Below are 17,777 nucleotides of genomic sequence, written 5' to 3'. Positions count from 1 at the left end.
TGCCAAAAACTGACAAACTAATTGAAATGGATGAATATTTGCAAAAATGTAAATTGTCTAGATTAACAGAAGTAAAATACTTAAATAACCTCATTTTAGAAAAAAAAATTGAACAAGCTATCAATGAATTCCCTAAGAAAAATCTCTAGGGCCAGATGGATTTGCAAGTGAAATCTACCAAACATTTAAAGAACAAATAATTCCAATACTACATAAACTATTTGGAAAAGTAGGCAAAAAAGAAGTCCTGCCAAGTTTCTCTTATGACACAAATGTGGTTCTGATAATCTAAACCAGGAAGAAGCAAAACAGAGAAAGAAAATTATAGATCAATCTCCCTAAAGAATATTGATGCAAACATATTAAATAAAATATTAGCAAAGAGATTACATCAACCTATTACTAGGGTAATGCACTAGGATCAAGTGGGATTTATACAGGAAGGTAGGACTGGTTCAATATCATATAGAAAGCAGAGGCAGAAGCCAAGGACACAGCTACAAGATCTCTTGGAGCCCGGCAGAGAGATAGGCCTCAACTAACCGGGCTTTTTTGGAAGGAGAAATAAACGTTTGCATTTTTAGCAGCTGGCTGCAATTTCGGAATAATTATTGATTTCAACTGAGATTAAGATGGCCTCCAAGGAAAACCACCACAGTTTCACCCAAGAACCTGTGATCTCATCAGTTTTGTTCCTCTTTTTATGCAGATCACAATCAGTCCTGTCTAGTCACTTGTTACTTTTGTCCTTGTTATTCCATAAATTTGCTTCACACAGTCTATCCAACTTGCTGGAAACTTCCTTCCTCCCTCCCTTGGAACACAAGGTTTTGTGAGGGTGGATGTTGAAAACTATCTGCATTGCATGTATTTTGAAAAATAAAAAGCTATATAAAAAAGTAGCAGTCTTCAAAAGCACTTAGTACTGGCTTAGAAGTAGAGTGGTAGATTAGTTAAAAAGTCAATGACTATAGTAATCTACTGTTTGATAAATCCAAAGACTCTTGCTTTTAGGATAAGAACTCACTATTTGACAAAAATCACTAAGAACACTGGAAAATAGTATGGTAGAAAATAGGCATAGACTAACATCTTACACTGTATACCAAGATTAGGATGAAATGGGTACATAATGTAGACATAAAGGGAGATACTATAAGCAGATTAGAAGAACAAAGTGGTTAATCTACTTTTGGAGTCTTTGGAGAAGGAAGAAATTCATGACCAAACAAGAATTAGAGAACATTATTAATTACAAAATGGATAATTTTGATTGCATTAAATTTAAAAGATTTGCACAAACAAAACCAATGGAACCAAAATTAAAAGGGAAGCAGAAAGCTAGAAAACGATTTTTGCATCCAGTGTTTCTAATAAAGACCTCACTTCTAAAATATATGGAGAACTAAGTTAATTTTATAATACAAGTCATTTCCCAAAGGATATAAACAGGCAATTTTTTGATGAAGAAATTAAAGTTATCTATAGTCATCTAATCACTATTGATTAGAGAAATGCAAATTATAACAACTCTGTGGTATTAACTTACACCTGTCAGATGGGCTAAAATGACAGGAAAAGATAATGATAAATATTGGAAGGGATATGAGAAAATTGGGACACTAATTCATTGTAGGTGGAGTTGTGAACTGATCTAGCCATTTTGGAGAGCAATTTGTAACTATGCTCAAAGAGATATAAAACTGTGTGTACCCTTTGATCTAGCAGTATCACTACTGTGTCTGTATTCCAAAGATATCCTAAAAGAGTAAAAAGTACCCAAATGTGCAAAATGTTTGTAGTAGCTCTTTTTGTGATGGCAAAGAATTGGAAAATGAGTGTGTGTCCCTCAATTGGAGGATGGCTAAAAAATTATGGTATATGAATGTAATGAAATACTATTGTTGTGTAAGAAATGATCAACAGGCTGATTTCAGAAAAGCCTGAAATGACTTACATGAACTGATGCTGAGTGAAGTTAAGCAGAGCCAGGAGAACATTTTACAAAATAATAGCAAAGATTGTGTCAACTATGATATACTTTGCTTTTCTCAGCAATTCAGTGATCCAAGACAATTCCAATAGATTTGGGATGGAAAATACCATCAGCATGCAGAGAGAGAGAGAACTATAGAGACTCAATGAGGTTTGAAGCATACTATTTCACTTTTGGGGAATCTTTTTTCTTTCTTGTGTTTTTTCCCTTTTGTCTGATTTTTCTTTCTCAACATGATTCATATAGAAACATGCTAAAAACAAACGTACTCATATAACCTATGTAAGATTACTTACTATCATGGGGAGAGGGGAGGTAAGGAAGGAAGAAATAAAAAAAAGATTTTGGAACTCAAATTCTAAATCTTACAAAAATGAAAGTTGAAAACCATCTTCACATGTAATTGGAAAATGATATAATATTAAAATAAAATGAATATACTTCCTCAAAGAAAATTTTGTAAGTCTTTTTGGAAATATTCTTTCCTTCCTTTGCACTTTCAGTTTGTACTCAAGCAATTATCTCACTTTCTTTCTATGAAAATAGATACTCAATAAATATTTGGTAAACGAACTTTTAGATTTCAAAGAGATTTTGTGATTTAGGAGAATTTTAAATATATCTGTTATACCATCTCTGTCACTTATCACCTATGTGACCTTTGACAACTTATTTTTCTTTACTGCATGCCCATTTCATCATCTATAAAATGAAGGGGTTGAGCTACAAGACCTCCAAAATTGCTTTCATATCTAAATTTATGATTCCATGATTCTATTCTCAGCTCACATTCACTTAGTCCACTAATCTGGGTGAAGCAATAGAAATAGCTAAAAACAGAAAGAGAGAGGATTCTTAAATAGGAGTTGAGCCAGAGTTCATTTTACAGACTGACAAAAATTTAAGGAAGTGGAAGGAAACCTAGCTGCATGTTAGAATCTGTCTTGCAGCTGCTGGCTCCGATTATCTTTTCTCTCTCAGTAAGCAGACAGAACAAGATAGCGAGCAACAGTTATCAGCAGCCAGTTACTAGATTAAAGAGCAAAGAGGAAAAGGCAGATTTTCAAAACATAGCTGTGTTAAAATGTTAAATAAATGAAAATTAAAGATGTGACCAGGAAGAAACAGAGGCTAAAAAGATAAGGAATTCCTGGATGCAAAGCATTTATAGCATGAGGCCAGATGCAGGGTAGAGCTTGGAGTTATGTGGTTGCACAACCAATTGCAAGCCCAGATGTTCAGAGTAGCAGAGTTAAATGACTTATGTGCAATAATGGCTTCTAGTAATTCCTTCCCATCTCCTGCAGAAGCTTTGCCAAATGACGATTTTGCATTGAGGAAAGGGAGCCTATTTCTTGATCAACAACTGTTGACCAGCTGCTGCCAAGAGCATATAGGAACAGGGATTCTGGGAGTGGCAACACCTCTCAGATTTTTGGTCCCAATTCCAGCCTCACAAAGTTCTCATGTGGGAAAGTAACTCTTGTAGATAAAGGGCCAATCCTTTTCCAGTGAGTTGGCACTAACTGCCAGCCAAGTGCCACACATGGAAAAGGCAAGTCAACTTGGGTGAAGCAGCAAATTAGGGAGAAACTGGAAACAGACAAGCCCTGCAAGTCAAACCGAACTACCACCACCACCATCATCCCTTAAACCCTATGGAGACAGCTCAGGGTCCTGAACCCAAAAGAGCCTTAGGAATAGCAATACTTTTAGGCGGTGCCTGAAGCCATCATCCTGGGAAGCAACTCTATGGACATGTAGCCTGGAAAATATTCCTGCAGATTCTGTTGCCACAGCTACTGAATTCCTGCCACTGAAGGCCACCAAAGTCTTCATCACTCTCATCAAATGATTTAACATGATAATAAATTTATCAGGGGCAGTGACATGAAATAAGAAAGATTCCCATCTGCTTTGCTGCTGCACCCACAGAACCTTTCCATAAGATTTACAGATGAAACCTCTCCCCATTACAATGTCAGTCCTTTGAGAGGAGGGATTGTGCTTTCCCTTTGTATTCCCAGCAATTAACACATGACTTTTGCATATAGGAAACACAATAAATGCTTCATTTATTCCTTCATTCATCCTTTGCTAACTCCATTGAATTGTCATTTCCCCCTTTTTTACTGATTCTTTCCATGTTGATATATATTTTGACATATATTAGAGGCTCTCCTGTTCTTAAGAAGTCTTTCCATTGGAGCACTAGTTGTGAAATGATCAGCCATTTTGGAAAGCACTTTAGAACACTGCCCATTGGGCTATAAAACTGTGCATACCCTTTGATCCATCAATGTCACTACTAAGTGCGTATCCCAAAGAGATCATAAAAAAGAAAAGAGGACCCACGTGTATTAAATGTTTATAGAACTCTCTTTGTGGTGGCAAAGAATTGGAAATTGAGGGGATACCTATCAATTGGGGAATGACTGAACAAATTGTGATATATAAATGTAATTGAATATGATTATTCTATAACAAATGATGAGCAGGTGGATTTCAGAAAAACCTGGAAATACTTAGATGAACTGATACTAAGTAAAATGAGCAGAATCAGAAGAATCTTGTACACAGTAACAGCAACATTGTCCGGATAATCAACTTTATAATCAACTTTGCTCTTCTCAGAAATACAATGATCTAAGCAATTCTAAAAGACTCATGATAGAAAATGCTATCCACATCCAGAGAAAGAACTGTAGAGACTGAATGCAAATCAAAGCATACTATTTTTACTCCCCTTACTTCTTATGTTTTTTCCCATTTGTTCTGATTCTTCCTTCACAACATGACTAATCTCAAAATATGTTTAATATGATTGTCCACATATAATTCATATCAGATTTATTGCTTGCTTGAGGAAATAGGAGGTGAGGGAGCAAGGGAGAAAAAAAGTGGAAATCACAGTCTTATAAAAGAAAATGCTGAAAATAAGTACATTTAAAATTTTTTTTAAAGATCTTTCCCTGACTCTGCTAGCCTATCTTATATTCCCTGTTATTATACCCAACTCCTAGAAAGTGTTATTTATACATTCTGCCTATATTTTCTTACCACTCACTCATTTCTCATTTTGGGGAGGAGGGGTAGCCATGGAGAAGCAATGAAGGTTAAGTGACAGATCCAAGGTCACACAGTATGTGTCTGAGACTAAATGTGAACTCAGGTCCCCCTAACCCCAGAGCCGGTGTACTATTCAGTCCATCGCCTAGTTTAGTCACCCACTTCTCAACTCCTTACAATCTGGCTTCCTATCCTATCACTCCACTAATATTTCTCTCTCAAAAGTCACCAATGACCTCTTTATTCTCAATCATTCTCCTTTCTTAATCATTCAATACCACCATCTACCTTCTTCATCCTGTATTTTCTCTACCCTTTGCTTGTATGATACTGCTGTCTTCTGGTTTTCATCCTACCAACCTGGCTATATCATGTCGATCTCTTTTGTTGCCTCTTTAATCTCTCTTTATCCTCGAAATGTGGAAATCTTGTTCAATTTCATCTCAAAAAAGAGAGAATGGATGGAAATTATAGAGAGGCAAATTTCAACTCAATATAATTTAAAAAAAAAAAACTTTCCTGACAATTGAAGCCATTAAAAAGTAGAATGTCCATCTTGGTAGGAAGTGGATTATACTTATTAGAGAAATACTGGATATCCAGTTACCTGGGATGCTGTAGAAATGATTCTTGTTCACTCATAGGTTGGGTTAGATGGTCTCTGGGGTCCTATCAAATTAATATTTTTGCAGTTCTTTTCAGTGATCTCCTCGCTTATAATGTCTCTCATTTCTCTAATCCATCTTTCACACTGCTGCCAAAATATTTTTTCCTCAATACATAGATATGATTTTAATTACTCCTCTGCTCAAAAACCTCCCATGGTATTGTCTTCAGGATAAAAAAATCACTAGGATTTTCATCCTAGTGTTTAAATCCCTGTACAATCTGTGCACAGCATACTTTTAAAATTCTTATTTCAAATTATTCTATTTTACACAATTTACATTCAAGTAAAACCAGTCCCTAAACATTCTATCTCCTATTTCTTCTGAGTAGCACAGGCTATCCCACATACATGGATTTACCCTTTGTTCATTTCCTCTTTCTTCCCCAAGATCAGCTACCTTATCAATCCTTTTCTTATTTCTCTCCCCTCCAGATGAAAATGCTCTCTCATTCCTCTCATCTTCCTCTAGCACTTCATCTGTGTCCCTCCTTTGTTCCCTCCTCTACCTCTAGTTATACTTATCTGTTTATAGATTATAATTCTCCCAGTAGAGTTAAACTCTTTGACAGTGGAGAGTGAGCCACTTTTTTTCTTTGTATCCTCAGACCTTAGCATAGAGCTTTCAGAGCTTGTAGCTTATTTAATAAATATTTCTTGAAGCATGAGAGCATCTAGTGTGAACCCCTCATTTTACAGATGAGAAAACTGAGATCCAAAAAGTTGCACAGTAGCAAAGCCAGTATTATAACTCAGGTTCCACTTTCAGTATTTTTTCCACCATCAGAACACTGTCTTGATTCAAAAGGGACATATCTGTAGAAACATATCCTGGAGAAATTAGTTCTAAAAGGGAAATCCATTGTCTTGGTCTAAGGGCTAAGGGTATATATTAGCTTCAAGACTTTTAAAATATTTTGTAGAATGTGGTTTTTTCTTTATTTGTCTACTTTATTGTTGTTTATTCTTCAATCTTCAAGAGGACCATGACATCTAGGAGGTGATGCCATGACGTGCAAATGAATTGGATTTAAGGAGGGCGAGGTCAAATCTGGTCTCAGATATTTCCTAGTTGTGTGACCCTGGGCAAATCACTTCACCCTGTTTGTCTCAGTTTCCTCATCTACAAAATGAGCTTTAAAAGGAAATGACAAAACTCTCCAGCATCTTTGTGAAGAAAACCCCCAAAAGGAGTCACATAAGTTGAACATAACAACAACAAAGGCAAATAGCAGGTGTTTCTTTTGGTTTTCTTTCTCTCTCCCTTCGAAATCACATCAAACTTTAATACAATGTGAAAGATATTGGGGATACATACAATAGTATAATAGTAAATGTTTCATACACTTTTAAGCTTAATCTTAATTATTAACATTTCTTCATCACTTTCTAAAGTCTAGTCAAAGAAGATAGTATTTATCAAGCCCTGATGTGGTACTTGCCAATTTCTAAGATGTAAATGCTTGCAATGAAAATTTAACAATCACTAGCAAATCTAAGCCACATATAGGTGAAGTATAGAGTTCCCTAATTTAGTTTCATTTTGGTTAGGGTTTTTTTTTTGGCCCAAATTAAAAATGCTGGGCAAATGTTTCTTTCTAAATGATTTTTGTCCTTGCCCTGTTTAGAAGGCCACAGTCCTTGACTCTTGGAGCTAGTCAAGAATATTATAGGGAGTTCACTCTATAATCTATCCTTCAAACCAAGGCTAAGTAATTGATTTTATTTATTTTTTCTTTCAACTATATTCACTTTAGTTTTAAAAACTTTTTTATGCCTTTTAAATGTTTTTTCTTAAAAATTTATTTAAAAACTATTATTTTTAAAACTACATTTAAGTTTTTATGTGATTTTTTTTTTTTATGTCTTGTGTTTTTTTGTCAATTAAAAAAAATTTTTTTTTTGGAGGCAAAGGTTAAATGACTTACTTGCCTAGGATTACACAAGAGTCTGAGGCTGGATCTGAATGCAGGTTTTCTTTATGCCATTGCTCTCTCCATTATGCCATCTAGATTTTCCTGTGTATATCATTTTAAGATATACCTAATTTCCATGCCTAAATTGAGTCTTCCTTACGTAACAACAACAACCACAGAAATTAAGAAAAATGGACGGCCACTGATTACATTTACATTCCACATCTATAGTCACTTCTCTGACTGAAGGAGAAATATGCATTTTCTGATTTCTTTTCCATAGCCAAGATTGGTCATTGTAATTTTACCTCTTCTACTTCATTTTGACTTTCTTTTCATTTGGACTGCTATAGTTATTGTGCATATTGTTTTGCTTACCATATCTTGTGCATGTGATTCTTTTTCATTCTGTATCAATTCTTATGTCTTTCAACATTTCTCAGCATTCCTTGGATTTGTCACTTTATATGATGTATTATTCTGTTACATTTATATACCATAATTTGTTTAGCCATGCCCTAGTCAACGGTGACCTACTTTGTTTCCAGTCCTTTGCTATCACAAAAAAGTTGTATTACAGAACATATGGAATGTTTTTTTTCTGTCTTAACTCTTATAGGTAACATATGCCCAGTAGTGAATGACTCTACATTTCAAAGCCTGACATAACCAAAACACAATTCATTATGATTCGTCCAACCCCACCCCTATTTGATTGACTCAATTTATGTTGGAGACACCATCATCCAACTCACAAGGTTTATGACATTGAACTAGTTTTGTTCACTAGTTCTGAGATACTTTATCTCACCACCTCTGCCACCCTAAACAGCAAAAGATGAAATTCCTTTTCTTCACATGGTTAGTCATAATCAGTATTTTCTACCTCCATCCAATTTGGTTATGGGGAATAAATTTTTTCAGAATATATTGCTAGAATCTATTTTGCTTATATTTTAGGATTTTTTTTTCAGTAACAATCATTAGTGATTAGATGATTTTTTTTAAATCTCTGTTATCTCTCCCTGTTTTAGGTATTAGTTCTTTATCCATCTCATCAGAGGCATTTTCATTCTCAATTTTTGAGAATTGTCTTAGCCTTAGTATTAATTCCTCTTTGATAATATTCAATTTTATATCTATCTGAGATGGGATTTTTTTTCTTCTTTTGTGGTTCCTTTATGTATCATTCCATTTTATTTTTTTTGAGGTTTTTAAAAAAATCTATTGTTTGTTTGTTAATGAAGATATTTTATGCATTTGTAGTTAATCTATTTCCTTTAAATTCTTAGTATATAATAGATACTAATAGTTCTTTATATTTCTTCTTTTGAAAATCCACCTTGCTAATTTTAGAAATTTTGGTTGATTATATCTTTTTATTTTTACAACCAGGTTAGTTAGTGGTTTATTAATATCTTTTTGACAATGCAGTTAGTTTTTCCTTTATTAATTTAAATGTTATACCATATAGTGAATTTTTGGCTGTCAATTCAGTCATGTCCAACTTTTAATAATTTCATTAGGAGCTTTTTGGGCAAAGATACTGGAACAGTTTGCCATCCCCTTCTTCAGCTCATTTTAGACATGAGAAAATTGAGGCAAACAAAGTTACCTGACCAGAGTCACATATCTAAGTGTAATTGAACTCAGGAAGACAAGTCTTCTTCAATTTAGGCTTGGCATTCTATCTACTGTGCCATCAAACTGCCATGGATGCTGGGTTATTCCGATAGTCCTTTAAAGCTGAAGGTCTTTCTCCAACCTATTTAGAAAATTTGTTGCAAGGAGTTTTTATTTCATAAATCTATAGATTTAAATACTTTGTTGTCTATATTCTAAGACTTCTGGGGAATTTTTACATATATTTGCTTGAAATTCAGTATTCAGAGTTTTTATTTATTTATTAAATTTTTCTGGGAGGTCTGTGATCCTTAAGCATCTTATCTCCAAGGTAGGTTGCTTTTACTAGTACAGAATGGTTTAAGCTCCAAATCTGTCATTCATTTTTTCAAAACCCTACCATTTTGAAAAGATTCACCATCATGTATTCCAAGTTGTCTTACTATGTTTTTTGCCTTCATTAATTCTGTCATGAGAAGTCTGATTTTTTATTTCATTTCCATCATAACTTTTCTCCTGCACATCCTCAGCTTTCTGAAGCAGAAGACCATAGTTGTTCTTTGCCTAGAACAAACTATGTAGAAGAGGACTGAATGAATTTAGATTTCAATGTCACAAAAGTCTCTTCTCTCTAGTCACCTCCAAAATCCCTTATCTCACTACTCCTGCCATCCCTAAACAGAAAAAGATAAAATTCCTTTTCTTCACATGGTTAGTCATAATCATATTTTCCACCTCTTACAGTATATAGAAAGTTCAAACTGAGTCATCACTATGAGGAAATTGGTCAACCAGATCCTGAAACCCTATAAACTTTCTTACACATGCAATACTCAGTGCAGAATAGGCTATTAGTTAGATTGAGTTTCATACATTTCAGTTTTCTGATTTTTTTCCATAAAGTTTTTTTACCTTGTGCAGTATTTCTGTCTTCTTATCTCACTGATTCAGCTTTAATTTGTATAGATAAGGGGCACTTTTTTTTTCAATTGAGAAAGTCAGGCTAGGAGGCATTTAAGAATTTTAATTGTATTTTGTAAGCAAGGAAATGTTTCTGAGAATTTGTTAGGAAAGAAGTGCCATTGTCAAAGCAGTACTGGGTAGTGTACAGAATGGATCGAAAGGAATAGATTGGAGGCACAAAGACCAGTTAAGAGACTATTACTGAAGTCTAGGAGAAAAGAGATGAGATCCTTAAAGTTATTTGTTTCTCATTATTTACTTTACATGAGGATAATGTAGAGAGTTCTTACTAAGTGTTTCTTTTTCTAGTAGGCAAACTAAGAAGCTTTGGGTGTTTCTATTGGAGTACATAGCAACAAGACTGTTTCTTTGCTTGATTGTGGACATGCTTACAGTTAATGTTAGTAAGAATGTTCTCAGAAATTGATGCTTCTTATTTAATTAACGGTTTTAAGTCTATGACTTTCTTAGTTATAATGAGTATTTTCCCATAGTTCCCATAGTTTATCATATTTTTAAAAGGTATCTTCATAAATATTCATAAAATATGAAGATTCTCTAATGTCTTTTGTTCAAAATGTATAACAACAAGAATTATGTGAACTTTAAAAAAATTTGCCAAGCATTCGTTATCAACCATGTCATAACATTTGTGCCAATAAAGACAAATATATCTTGTTTAGAGTTGTTCCAACCAAATTTAATATATTATGACCAAATAAATTGTCCTGAAATCTCACTGTAGTACTATCTGCCTGACCTTTTTAGTTCAAATCTGGCCTCAGACCCCTGCTAACTGTGTGAGCTTGGGCAAGTCTCTTAACTCTGTTTCACCTTGAACAAGTCACTCAACCCTATTTGCTTCACTTTCCGTTTTTGTAAAATGAACTGGAAAAAGAAATGGCAAACCACTCCAATATCTTTGCTAAGAAAATCCTAAATGGGGTCATGACGAGTCAGACCCAATTGGAATGACTGAATGCTAAAGTCATTTTATAAATGAAAAAGCTTAATTCCATAGTTAAGTGGCTTATTTGAGTCACACAGGTAATAAGTGATAGAGATAGAATTTGAACTCTGATCCTTTGGCATTCTTTCCATAATAGTAAGCAGAGGGTGCCTATCTGTAGTAATTTACCAACTGCATTTAGCAGTAAGAGTGGAGGTAAGAAATGAATAATAAAGAGCTTTGAGCACGGTATTTTTCTTTATCCTTTTGTTTGCATGAACATTTGTTTGTTAAAAGATCTATTAACCTACCCTGCCTTCCTTAAGGTGCTTAAGGCTTTATGTCTGTTTGTTGATATCGGTTCCCTGGAAAGGTATAAAAAACTTACAACATACACATTATCTTATTTTTAAACATTTTGGAGGCAAGAGGCAGATTACTCTAAAAATTTAGAATTGTACACTGCTAGTATTTTCCCTTCTTTTTTATTTAAAAAATTGAAATATGACTAAACTTCAAAACTTTTGGCATAATAATAGGGGAAAATTGTGGGCAAAAAGATGTCATATATCCTGTAATTTTCAGGCCCCACTGAATGTTTTTTTAAAACATATTCTACAATTTTCTAGAAAATTGAAACTTAATTCCTTAAACTTGAAAAAAAATTTCCAAATGAAATGTAGTTTTCATAGTCTATGTCGCTTGCTAATATCTTTTAACATAGGCATGCAAAACAAAATAGAAATTTAGCTTGAAAGGAATAATTAGCTTGGAATGTTAATATTAAACTTATAGAATGTATTTGAAAGCTTAACTTTGCTTGTGAGAGTATGAGTAAGGGAATGGAGGCAGAAAAAAACATGAACCTCAAATTTATAATATCATTGAAAAACTAAAGCCAGTAGAGGTTTCTTATATAGTCTACTACCTCTCAAGTTTTTCTCTTGACCTGAAAATTTTCCTTTAAGAAGTGGAAGGCAAACATCTCCTCTGTTACACAAACATTTAACATGGGAAAGCAAATTATTTTGAAAAAGTTCTCAGAGTAAAAGCAATTGACTGATAGGTTCTATTTGCATAACTTGACTTCTGAGTTCATATTATTTGCTGAACTATCCATTTTATTCTTCAGTACTGCATGATTCTATGGTGGAATTATTGGTCATTTTAAAATTTCTTAACTTATATTTTTACTATATTAATTCAAGATCACATTCATTCATAATAATGAGTCATAAAACATTTCTAAGGCTTAGGGCAAACACTTCCTTTTGGAATTTTTGTGGATCTTTTATATGTTGTTGTAAGCACTTTGCCAATAGGAATTATTATTAATTTTTTTTTTTTTTTGTGGTACTTGTATCCCTAGTGCCTAACACATAGTTACATAGTGCTTGGCACATAGTAGGTAGGTAATAAATAGTTGTTGAGTGATTGATTTACCACAAAGGAAACTAGATTAGAATCAGAAGACTTGGACCTTCTATCTCCCTCTCTACTTTCCATAGGCAGCTATACTTGATTTGAATTCCATGGAACAAAATCTACCCAGATCCAGATAGACTGTAAGCTCCTTGAGGGCAGGGACTGTTTTTCTTATCATTTTTAGTATCTCCAGTGTTTTGCACAGTGCCTGGCACATTGTTCGCTTTTAACAAATGTTCATTGAATTGAATTAAATCAAAAAGACTTGTTTGAGTCTTGTATCTTACCCTTCCTTATCTATTTTATCTATCAATGAAATGAGACAATAAGACAAAAAAAAAATCTCTAAATTCTTTTTTTCAGGCTGCGGATTCTTTAATTCCAAGATTGTAAACTGATCTAAAAAATCTCCATGGTGTTTTCTAAACTTAATGAAGGTTCTAAAATTTTGAACATTTCCTATATTTTTATTATATTTATTCAATGTTTTTCTTTCATTCTGTTCCCAAAACATGGTATTTCAAATTAAGAAGAGATTAATTTGTCCATACACTATAGTAGTCCAAACTACTTTAAATTGGACTTTGAATCTTCAATTAAATTTAAATCTACTGGATTAAATACTCACATATACTACCAAAATATTATCATTTTTGGAGAGCTACATTGTAATTATTTTGTGCCAATTCAAATATATCTCAAATACCCTAAATCTGAATTCATGGATATTTCTTCAAGGACAGAAATAGTAATTCTGATATATATGGACTGAAGTCTATTTTCTACATAGTTTAATTACAGAGGTTACTTCAGTTCTAAAGGTACCTCACATAACAGATGGGCCCAGGCCAACTAGAATTATCTTAACTATTTATCTTTGATCTGTGTGCACAGGAAAATTCTCTCCCCCAATCTCTCCCTTTTATTTAGTCTACCATTTAGAATGTCTGAGTCAAATCCATTTGGTTTACTTTATTTAAAAGGCCAAACAAAAAATCATGAATTTGTGTTTTATAAGTTATATGAATCAGCTAGAGAACCTAGTTTAGCAAATGGGTGAAAATGGAATGGACGAAGATATGGATTTGAATCCCACCTCTGCCACTTAATGCTTCTGTGTCATTGGGAAAAGCTCCTTCTCCTCTCAGGGTTAAAATTCTTCAGTATTTCAAACTCCGTGCCTACTGCTCTATCCACTGTACCACCTAAATGTTTCATATTGTAATTCTATTAGAAAAATCAATAAATTAACAAGCAGATATTTATTGTAGTTGTTCAATCTTTTCTCAAGATTTATAATTCTTCATGACCCCATTTGGAGTTTTCTTGACAAAAATACTGGAGAGATTTGTCATTTCCTTCTCCAGCTCATTTTACAGATGAGGAAACAGGGAAACAGGATTAAGTAATTTGCCCAGAGTCACACAACTGATAGAAGTGTGAGACTGGATTTGAATTCAGGTTTTCCTGATTCCAGGATATTTATTAAAGATCTGCCACGTGCTAGTCACTTTGCTAGTCATTAGGTACCTATGACAAAAAATGAAACAGTTCCAGTCCTTGATGAATTTTCATTCTATTGTATTTGTGTGTGTGCATATGTATGTATGTATATATATATATGTGTGTGTGTGTGTATGAGAGAGAATTATGTACATATATTTGAGACAGTATGTACATAAGGCACGCCTGAAATAATTATAAAGTAATACAAAATAATTTTTAAGGAGAAAGCATTAGCAGATGAGAAGCAAAAAAACTTTACATAGTAGATGCTGATTTAGTTACATTCTGAAGGAAAACAGAGATTTCTAAGAAGGAGAAGATGAGGAGGGGGTGTATTCTAGGATAGAAAATGTAGAGTGCAGAGACAGAGTTGGAAGATGTGAAAAAAGGTCAGATATGTAGATCATAGAGTGAATAAAGGAAAGAAATACATAATAAGAAAAGATCCAAGAAATGAAGGTCTTTAAATACTAGAATTCATGTTTGATCCTAGAATTGGTAGAGAGACATGAGAGTTTTGGATATGATCAGAAATAAGTTTTAAGAAAATCACCTTGGCTAACTATATGCAGAATGGTTTGGGGAGGAGGTAGACCAATTAAGATCCTGTTGCAATTGCCTAGGACAAGAAGTGATGAGAGCCTGAATTGGGAGGTGACCACATGAGGGGTAGTGGGAAGATGACCTATAGGAGACACATGCAGGTAAAAATGACAATTGCCAACGATTAAATATGGATGATGAATTCAATGGGACAGTTGAGGATGAAAACCAAGGTATAATTAGAAGCATAATGGTACCATCAACAGAAATAGGCAAGTTTAGAAGTAGCTTTTGGTAGAAAGCTAATAATATAATATAATTATAAAGATGACATTAATATGTGGTTTTTAAAAAAAAGCTTTAGGAATAACACAGAGTTAATAGTCTTTCACTGTGGCTAATATGTTTTTAGGTAAACAGCTAAATTTGTGTATCAGTATCTAATGAAACTCTGAACAGAAGTCATTTGATATTATAAGAATAGTATACTTTTTTTCATGATCATGGAAGGTAATTCAGCCCTTTATGGGGATATCTGGATTTGTTTTCTGGCTTAGAGAGGAAGCAGTGATACCCAGACTCAGACTCTGTGGGATTAAACAAATTGATAAATCCTGGAATCTTATGCAATAGCCTAAACTGAACATAATTCCTTTTGCCTTACTTTAGAAATTCTACCATTCATCATTCCTTTAAATGTATTTCTTTAAAGAAGCCTGACTCTGATATCTTGTCAGGAGAAGGAAGAGATGGTGAGTTTAGTCCAGGAAGGGCAAGAGACACAAAAACCACATTTAAATTTGAGAATTTTGGATCAACTTAGAAGTTGATATCATAGTTTCAAAACTAGAAGCGGAGGAAGTGGGGATACAGTCAAAAGAAACCATACAGGAGACCCGTGAAGATCAGTTTAGGCTGAAAAGAGGCAGCATCCTCAAAGATGCCTGCAAGGATCTCCTAAATTTTTCCATAAATTTAAGCTTGTATTTCACTGGATCAGAAAATTTGATTAATCTTTTCTTATACTCATCAGCTCAATAGAAATAATACATTGTATAGTTTAAAGATGGCTCTACTAAAGAGATCTATCCCTTCATACCTTGGATATTATATGAGGCGACGAACTCTTGATATGTGTCTTCTATACAGCATTTAGATTACTACCTGATACAGTGGAAAGATTGTTGAACTTAAAGTCAGCAGACCTGAATTTGGGTACTGTCTCTGCCATTTACTTAGTCCATGAATTTAGGCAAATCATTTAACTTTCCTGAGCCTAATTTAATTATACTACTATTAAAAAATAGGATATCCTACTCTGAAGAATGGAAATCATAATGTCTGCATATAAAGAAAGTGTTTTGTAAATTATCTTGTTCAGTTGTTTTGTTCAGGTCCAACTCTTTTTGACCCTATTTGGAGTTTTCTTGGCAAAGATACTAGAATTGTTTGCCATTTCCTTTTCCAGTTTATTTGACAGATAAGAAAATTGAGGCACATAGGGTTCAGTAATTTGCCCAGGATCTGGGATCATATTTGAACTCAGGTTCCTGTTTATTTTACCCTCACCACCTAGTTGCCCCATAAACTGTTTAGCACTATAGAACTGTGGACTATTATTATTATCATCATTACCATGATTATCACTGCCAGGGAAACAGATTAAAATAAAATGAAACTTCTTTCTACTTGCCAGAGACTTAATTTAAGATAATTTAACAAATGTTAAATGATTAAAACCATAAGTGATGTAACAACAATAATCTTCATAGAAATGACTACAAATGTCTGACTTATCTCTGAATAGGAGCAATAAAAAGGTGATCTTCTTGACACTCGATATAAATTGAAAACAGTTTGACCTTTTGTTTACTTTCAATGCCATATCATGGATTACCTTGCACTACTCTCTGGAGAGTGTGTATGTACTTTTAGAGATGTTTTGTAAAACAAAAATCCTTTCTTAATCTGTGTCCCAATTTTCATTGTGGAATATAGATATTCATAGCACTTTAAGTTTTGTAAAAACATTTTACATGTTATTTCATATGATCTTCTTGTAACAGAGGTATTATTCTTATTTACAACTGAAACATAAAGAAAAAAAAGAAACTTGTCTAGGATCATAAGGTGAAGTAAGCACCTGAGGTGTGATTTGAACTCAAGTCTTACTTAGTGATATAGTAGGGGCCTGAAGTCAGGAAGACCTAAATTCAAATAGTATGCCCCTAACCTGTATGATCCTCACTTAATCCTGTTTGCCTCATTTTCCTCATTTGACAATGAGCTGGGGAAGGAAATGGCAAACCACTCCACTATCTCTGTCAAGAAAATCCTAAATGGGGTCACAAAAAGTTGGACATAAATGAAATGACGAATGACAACTTCGTGATTCCAAATCCAGCCTTCTATCTAATATTCTACTAAAATGTCCACATTGTTTTCTTGTTTTTGCTTATTTTATGGGACATTAGTTTGCATTAACCTTCCCATGCTTCTTCTGATACTTTATATTCCTCATTTCTTCTGGCATAGTATCATACCATTAAATTTATATACCATAATTTACTTATTCGTTCTCTACTTGATGCTCATCTACATTGTTTCCAGTTCTTCGATCATTGAATGGGCTGCTATGAGTATCTGGGTATGTATGGGACCAGAAAATTTAATTTCAAAGAAACAGACAAAGGATTTAATCATTTCCTCTTTATTTGATTAAGGCAAACATACACCTGTATTTGTTGCTGAATCAGCAGCAAGGAGGGTAGCTCTCCTAGATTATTCTTCCTAGGAGGGCTGAGTCTCAGTTGTCAAAAACATTTTGATTTAGCTTTGTCTTGTACACTAAACAATACTAAGAAAATTTGCCTTCGCTCTTCTCAAACCACTGAAAAAGAAAGTGAAGTAAACTAAGCAGAAAGAAAATCCACAAAAGTTTGGCAAGAAAGCCTTCAGGGAGATAGACCCTCTTGGGAAACCTCTACTAACCTTTGATACTTTATTTTAATCCCTTGGCAGAATAGTCTGCCAAAACTGAGAATAGAGAGAAAAACTTGGCCTGACTGTATGAATTCTTCCCCCTCCCCATTAACTAGCCCCTTAGGCAATGTGTGGGAG

This window comes from Sarcophilus harrisii, chromosome 4 (assembly GCF_902635505.1).
Source record: "Sarcophilus harrisii chromosome 4, mSarHar1.11, whole genome shotgun sequence".
NCBI lineage: Eukaryota > Metazoa > Chordata > Mammalia > Dasyuromorphia > Dasyuridae > Sarcophilus > Sarcophilus harrisii.
The sequence above is the reverse complement of the archived record's forward strand: the minus strand, read 5'-3'. Positions refer to the sequence as shown.